At 30.7% G+C, this 8,666-nt stretch overlaps 1 protein-coding gene across 2 annotated transcripts in view; it reads right to left on the reverse strand.

The window, feature by feature from the left end:
- The window catches only part of LOC139511884 (homeobox protein Hox-B7a-like), a 52,334-nt gene extending 43,959 nt beyond the window's left edge, over window positions 1–8,375 (reverse strand). The window contains exon 1 of one of the 2 annotated variants that reach the window (XM_071299026.1): window positions 8,274–8,375. The gene's annotated coding sequence lies outside the window, so the exon portion shown is untranslated. The remainder of the gene's footprint in view (window positions 1–8,273) is intronic. The other variant, XM_071299023.1, reaches the window with a different exon arrangement.
- Window positions 8,376–8,666: the final 291 nt, after the last annotated feature.

Below are 8,666 nucleotides of genomic sequence, written 5' to 3' on the forward strand. Positions count from 1 at the left end.
ACCATTTTGAAAATAATGCTTTTGATAAATGGATCTATATCTATTTAATGGAATATTACCTCATATACTATCATGACAAAATTAACCGTTTGTGTAAGTACAGTGAAACCTGTTTAAATCGAACCTCTTCTGGACTTTAAATTTTGTTCGGTTTTGGTCGATAACTGGTTTTACCGGGTTCACAACGCATACAATTTGATACGACGGTGTTTAAGAACATGTTTGGTTTATACAGGTTTTTGGTTTATGCAGGATTCGGTTTATTCAGGTTTCACTGTACTATGAGATCTATTGAGGAGTACCAATTCTCTTACAACCACAGCTGTAGATGGTTTATTACTTAAATGTTTTAATAATGTTATTGGAACTTTTCTGGTTGCATGTCAGCTGGTTTCTAACAGTAGCGATATTCTGCTTTATTTCTTGCTGTACATTTTTCACGTGATGATGACTCAAAGTTGACATTAAACGTAAATTAGCCATTATTGCACCCAATTTATAGTTTGAAACTAAGTAATGTAACTATATTTAAGGATAAATTTGCACTTAAAATTAAAATTCAGCAGAAAGCAATTCAAACAAAGAATAATATGGTCTCTTAAAACACCAAGGTATTAAAAAACAAAGACGATGTATGTGGGACATTCAGTCTTAAATACTTATGATTTTTGAAAATATTCTATTATAGATGTGAAATTGAACAGCATTTTCGGCGTTCGAAATTTATAACAAATGGTGTCTACAATTTTTGAATATCAATTGGGCGTGCAGTAAAAAACAATAAAACGTAGAAAGTAATTTTGAGTCAAGAAAAAAAAAGGATAAGAAAAACAAGTCCACAAAACAATACACAGAAAATGCAGATTTGATCAAGAACTATATACAAATAAACTCATTATAGATACCAGGACTAAATTTTGTATATACGCCAGTCGCGCGTTTCGTCTACAAAAGACTCATCAGTGACGCTCGAATCCAAAAAAGTTAAAAAAAAAAAAAAAAAACAAATTAAAAAAGAAAAAAAAAAGAAAAAAAAAGCCAAATAAAGTACAAAGTTGAAGAGCATTGAGATCAAAAATTCCTAAAAGTGTTGCCAAATACAGCTAAGGTAATCTATGCCTGCGGTAGAAAAGCCTTATTATTTCAAAAAATTCTAAATTTTGTAAACAGTTAATTTATAAATATAACAATATCAATGATAATTCATGTCAGCACAAAAAGTGCTGACTACTGGGCTTGTGAGTGTGTTGCTGAATGACAATCAGTTTCTGGTCCAGTGTGGTTCCCGACGTTTTGCTCCTTGTCAGATGAAAAGAGAAAAGTATGATAGAGTGGGTATGACAAATCATCTGTTGGATGGAATATGCCTGGTGAGGTTTGAAACTTTTTATTTTGAAGAAATAACAATATAAAACATCACCTGACAGTTTCTAGTAAAATAACTTTGATATGACATATTGATAAGATACCATCTTATGTGATAAATAAAAGACTCATTCAAATGTTCAATCACATATTGTCAGGATTTTTTAACGTTGAAAAACATAAATCTTCCAACAAAGTCGCACATTTCTGTAAAGTGTTTCAATATTTACTTCTCATTTGTGCGATGCATTCATAAAGAACAAGCAATCGCACCTATTTGTCAAAATGAATGTTGCATTGCAAATTAAAACACATTACATTTATCAGGTAAAGGTTAATTTATTGGGACATTCATTCATTCATAACAGTATTATAATTGGGTTTTCTTTGTTTACAGTCATGTCTAGTTGTAGACCTTGAAATACAAACTATTCATTTTCTATGCATGTCGTAAGTTGGTGTTTTAATTTATAAATCTTTCTTAGAACACATTTCAGAGGAAATTACGTGAACCCGAAAGATAATTGGCCAAAAAGATGAACTTGTATTGCGTTGTCAGTTTATTTTTAATGTATGAATGTGGCAGTCCCTCCGGAATCTTAAGTCCCCCCTTTAGTAAACCCAACAACAACGACTTGTAAAGGTTCAACTGAACAAAATGAAGCCACTTTATTGACCCAGTTTCATTCTTTTATGGGGTTCGATTCCTTCGCAGGCGTCCGTTAGCCTGTGGGGAATTAAAGATATGCAACTATGCAGGAGTGTGGACGTTGAAGTCATTACATTATGAGGGTTTGTGCCAAGACCCCTGCACCTTTACAAACGAACCACTGCAACAACTTGTAAAGGGATCTAGATATGGTAGATCAAAGCTATGCAGCATAGCTGGCGAAGTTTTTAAAGAATTGCCAAACAAAATTGGTGTGTAAACAGATTAGTAGGTGCAAATCACTTCGAGGAAACACTACAAATTTGCAAATGCGACAATGCAGTTTTAACATTGCTAGGATGAATTCGAGATGCTTATAATTAAGTTTATATAATTATGTTGATGAACAATTAATGCAAAAAGAAGAGGAGCTGACTGAATTAATTTGTCTATATGATATGCATATGAAAACATGTTTTTTATTTTAGTGATGTATTCATGAAAATCTGCCAATGCAGTTATCAATCAAAATGTATTATTTTAATATGTCATTACAAAAATAGCAAAGATTGATCAAATCGGTGTTACATATATAAATAACCAATCATCTTTTCAAAAATGTTCTTGAAATAGAAACATTTGCATATACATTAAGCCGTTTTATAACTTTGGATCTGAGCGGATACAAATTATTGATTTGCAGTTTTTCATTTACATGTGGTAAAATATGTCGATGACGGTTTACTTGCATTTCCTATAAGGGTTAATAAATATAGAATTATTGCTTATTGTTGTCTATCGGAGACCACAAGACGATGATGTTAACAATTACAGGTAACAAGCCTTCGACAATTAGCAAAAACCATATCGTATAGCAAGCTATAAAAGGCGCCGACATGATAAAATGTAAAACAAAATGTGGGAAAATACATATGGCGGACCACAACCGACAACAACCACTGCTTTGAACTGGCTCAAACCATGTGCTGGAAAAATTTGAGTTTGCCATGTAACTATATTGTCTATTTTTTTTTTTTTTTTTAGCAAAATGTCACCATAAGTAGACATTTTTTGGTTGAACATGTATTCTTCACAATATTATGCAGCATAATACCGGATCTCTATGTCGATAAAACCGATAATTGTACAAAGTATACACTGTTCTACCCTTCCAGTATAACCGAGATCGTTGCTATTTTCAAGCGATTTTAACATTATTGGAATGAACTATTCACTGCAAATGTTCGTGTATCGTTAACAACTGTTTAAAAAAAACTCATGAAATAAAGGTTTCTTTTAATTATACTGTTAATATTCATATACTGTACTAATAAATATTAAATATTTGTGTAGTTTTTTTTTTATAGATTTTAGAATTTCAAATCAAGGAATATATAGGGTGACTGTTAATGAGTATAAAAAAAAATCCAAATAAGATAAATTAATAAATTGGTAAAACATTTAGATTTTGCTACACACACCATCAAATCTGATACTACATGTAAGGTTTACCGGTATGTTAAAGGGGCACTAGCTGTCAAATTCATGTTCACCGATTTTAATTAAATTCTCATATTTTATTTATAACAATGTAAGTCATTTATCCAAACTATTTAAAGTCTAAAATAATTAATAAACAGGGCATGAGCATGAAAATACGTAGCTTCGTTTCGTGTGTATTTTAGTCCAGACGCCATCTAATTAATTATCGAATTGACCTCTAAAGTCATGTGATGACCATATAAGCGATGTAAACATAAATATAAATATAAATAGATTAAGCAAACTCGTGTTGTTTGATTATTCTAAGTCTATCTAATTTCATATTATAGCTGAAAAATAAATGTTTATCATCGTTTTTACCTGATGATTTTTTGTGGATCATATAAGTCAATCAAATGATTTATCTTTGTTTCACTTTCAATGTTGACATTCTTTTCCTTTAAATAACTTTACACATACCATTCATGTGTTATGGTGTTTCCAGTCGTGTCCGTGCATTTACACATGAACTGTTCTACCAAAGCTTCCCAAATTTTAATATGTTGTTACTGATGACAAAATGGAGGTCAAGTTCAATAACGACGATTTTGACTTTTACTGTTCAGGAGTTATGGTTCTTGAAAGATTGAAAAATGGTGTTTCCAGTCGTGTCCGTGCATTTACACATGAACTGTTCTACCAAAGCTTCCCAAATTTTAATATGTTGTTACTGATGACAAAATGGAGGTCAAGTTCAATAATGACGATTTTGACTTTTACTGTTCATGAGTTATGGTTCTTGAAAGATCGTAAAATGGTGTTTCCATTCACGTTGTTGCATTTACTCATGAACCATTCAATCTAAGCTTTTCAAATTTTAATATGTTGATACTGATGACAAAATGGAGGTCAAATTTGATATTGACGATTTTCACTTTCACCATTCATCAGTAATGGTTCTTGAAAGATTGAAAAATGGTGTTTCCAGTCGTGTCCGTGCATTTTCTCATGAACCATTCAACCAAAGCTTTTGAAATTTTTATATGTTGTTACTGATGACAAAATGGAGGTCAAGTTCAATAATGACGATTTTGACTTTTACTGTTCAGGAGTTATGGTTCTTGAAAGATCGTAAAATGGTGTTTCCATTCACGTTGTTGCACTTACTCATGAACCATTCAATCAAAGCTTTTCAAATTTTAATATGTTGATACTGATGACAAAATGGAAGTCAAATTTGATATTGACGATTTTCACTTTCACCATTCATCAGTAATGGTTCTTGTGATATTGCGAGGACACAAATAAATGTTAATAAATCCGGTTTGCTGTCGTTGTGACAGCCTCTTGTTTTAACTTATTTTGACAAAATTAAACCATACTGGCTGCTAAAGCCAATAATTATTTCACTATTTGCATTTCATTATTGATTGAGCAAAAAAAAAAAATTAGTTTTTTTTCATACATCTTGTAGCTAGTGCCCCTTTAACTCGAACGAAAGCGACCAATGAAAAATCAGCCAAATTGCAGACACAAATATATCAATTTATCTTAGAAACAGAACTCAGTGGAAAACTTGATAATCTTTACATAGTAGTTGATCATCGTTTCTTAAAAGTTTGAAGAAACACATGCGGATTAATCTCTTTTCCGTATAATAGTGGTGAACACTTCGTCCAAATTGTAATCCACAAATAGAACGTAATAATCGCCACAATACCGTTTCTTTTCCCTTGCATGCATATTTGTTAAACCACAACTAAGCGTTGTTAAATCCCTCAGAAGTTATCTCAAAATGAAAGAAAATTATAAGCAACAAATATATCAAACACGCTAACAGGTTAAAAGAAAAGGGAACTAGCTAAAGATATGTTATGTTGTCAACATCAAAAAATGAATATCTCCGATTCTGTCAATAAACGTTGTTCCCACCTTTGAAATTTGTTTTCTTTTTTTTGCTCTTTTAAATTAAGGATCCCCAAAACAGACAGACCGAGCAAATAAAGATTCCAATGTACTATGTTGTTTGGTACGAAAATATGTTTCACGAGGTAAATATTCGTTTTTCGTTGAGATTTTATTTTAACATCAGAGAATGAATATTTCGAAATCTTTTATCGAAATGAAAAAAAAACCATAGGGTAGATTTTAATGTTGTCGAAGGTAAAAAATTAAGTGTACATGCACAATATTTCCAACAGTGACGCAAATATACCTATCCTTACCCATGAATATGATATTTTTCAATTCTGTGATTCATTTACCAAAAATGTTTCGTTGCTTATATTTATTATATTTATTTTTTAATTTCAATTAAAAAATATTCAACATTTATCATTTTGAGGTTTAATTTATTGCGGCAGTTATTCATTCAGCTCGAAAAAAACAGAGTTTTGTCATTTAAATATCAATGCAATAATGGGGGCACTTGCATTTGATTTTAAAAATTTATATATTGTGTAGTTTATGGACCTTGGACCTCAAATTGTTTTTCTGCTAATATTGTAATGCATATATTTGTCAAACAATATATGTTGTTGTAGAAAATACCAAGACGACTTCGACCTATAGGAGGAAAAAATTGAACACCTGGAAATTTAGGGGGAAATATACATTTGTCATAAACTTCTGATTCATAATATATCATATTGATATGATTTATAACAAACCTTTTTAAATTGTCCGTTTATAGATTAAAAAATAAAACAGAAACAGAGTTCCTACTACTTCAAGCAAAGTTGCTCTTAAATACATTTGGCTATTTTGTTTGGTGTCCTTTTTGGTCTGAAAGCTCTTCAACTGGTTCGGTTAAATAAAACCTTAGCTTTCAAATATTCAGGCTTAAGCTCTCAATGAACCTCAGTATAGCTCATCGGACGCACTATGTAAAGTAATGTTCGCTCCCCTTTTTTTTATTTTCAAAACGTTTAAAGTTCCAAAAACTTTATCTTGCAATAAGATATTTCAAAATGGGGAAAACTGACGTAAACTAAAATTGTAGAATGATGATATATCATAGTAACTGTAAAAATGTGTACTTGGTTCATGTAACAAATACACCCACAGCCAACTCGTCGATTATACAGTTATAAGGAACAAGTTTCGAACAGGTAATCTTACTAGGTAGAAACCTGACAATGAGCGAATTACATTGCAATTTGATACATAACATTACTTTGACAAAACCAGCGTTATATTAAAATTACAATTACATTTATTTTGGAAATAATTACATTACAATTACTTTAGCAAAGTAATGCATTACATTACAATTACTTTGGCAAAGAAATGCAGTACATTACACTTACTTTATCAAAGTTATGCACTATAAATTTAATTATCAAAAGAAACATTTCATAATATTTTCTACTGAAATCATGGTAACCCTTGAAAATGGTTTTGAAAGTCTACCCAAGCCAAGGTGGCTGTTATAGTTAATCACCAATGAAATTTCAAATGTTTCATTTTCCATATGCATTCTGTCTGGTCCTGACACTGTTTGCAGCTATACTGAATAACCATTCAACCGGTGAAGATTAAGCAAGGACAGACAAATATGTTGATGCTCTTTTTGCCTTTTTATGAAATCTTTTTTCTTTTTTTAAATACAGAAGGCTTTTACCATGTTTAATGCATTATAACTTATAACACAAACTATAATGTTATTGATAGTGTATGAAATATCACCACCTTCATATTGATGAAGAATATGTTCTGCGATATTCATCTACATTTGAACCTTTTACATGCAAACATAGCAAAATTTATTTCCTAATTTAAGATGTAGTGAACAGTTATATCCGTTCAATGTCCTATTAGAACAAATGTCTACTAGAAACAAAATGTGTGGATTGGATGGTTAGTGTTCTCATTTCTTAACCTTACATTTTCCTTGCCAATAAAGGCAATATCTTAAAACAAATAAAAAGCAATGCACTATAAACTTATATAACAAGGCAGTCATTAACCTCATTAAATTAAACAAAACATGATTTAGAAAGTACATATATGTTGTGGTTGTTGTGGTTTTGTTTTGCCTCATTGATGTTAAACCTATTATTGAAAATTATTGACAAATAAATGTTATAATATAAATGTGTCTTCGGTAAAATTTGCTATGACAACCGTTATTGATAACTTTGGTATAGCCATTTTAAGATCTGCTTAGTAATATAAAATATAGATATGAGAGCTACAACTGGTAAATCAATCAACAAAAGTTCAAACCTTACATTTTTCCAAAGAAGAGAGTTGTATATTAGAACAAATGAGCGGGAGTCAAACAATGTAATGATCGAAATAGACTTGGATAAAGTTTTAAACAAGACTCGTGATATAAAAAAAAATTGATGCAGTCTGCATATGGCTAGCTAAGTCAAATTAACATCACCATTTATAGATTTTTTAGGTATAAAAATCCGGCCAAATACTGATAAATGAAGGGTAGGAATGACCACGCTGAGGAAAATACGTTACTAGCCTTATTATGTAGAAAATTATTGGATAAATTCGTTCGAACTTAACATATGCATCTATATTCAATAACTTCAACCAAAAATTAGAATACTTTGATTTTAAGCACAAAAACTAACGTTGATGTTCTTAAACTTGAATAGAAGAAAATACATGATCTTAGTAGGTTTTAAAGATATTGAAAAGTGAGAAAAAAAAATAAAAAAAATGAAACCAGAAATATCATGAATATAAACAAATATCGGAATTAGATATGACGTATGTTTAAATGCATTAAATGAAAATATATTTCTTTTCTACTCACCGAGTCGCAGAAAGCAATCATATTTGAGCCTAAATTAACGTGACTTATCCTATAACTCGATACAACTAAGTCTCGCGACTCTCACATAAAGTTGAAATGAGAGACACTCTATATGGATAATAAAATTTTACATTAAGACATTTACAGTAGTAATGTGTCTGGTTCGTACAATTTTTATTAACATTAACCGCGACTTTTTACATATGTTGATGCTAATTTGCATTTGTAAATAAGTAATTTATATTAATCGAAATAATCTTTCTATTGTGCCGTAAGGGAGACAACACAGCTCAAATCACCTTAATGAAAATATTATTGTCTCTCATAAATTTCCTCTTGCTGTTAATATTAAGTATAACCCTTAAACAAATTGAGTTATTGACTACACGGTTG

The sequence above is a fragment of the Mytilus edulis genome, chromosome 2 (genome assembly GCF_963676685.1).
Source record: "Mytilus edulis chromosome 2, xbMytEdul2.2, whole genome shotgun sequence".
Taxonomy (NCBI): Eukaryota; Metazoa; Mollusca; class Bivalvia; order Mytilida; family Mytilidae; genus Mytilus; species Mytilus edulis.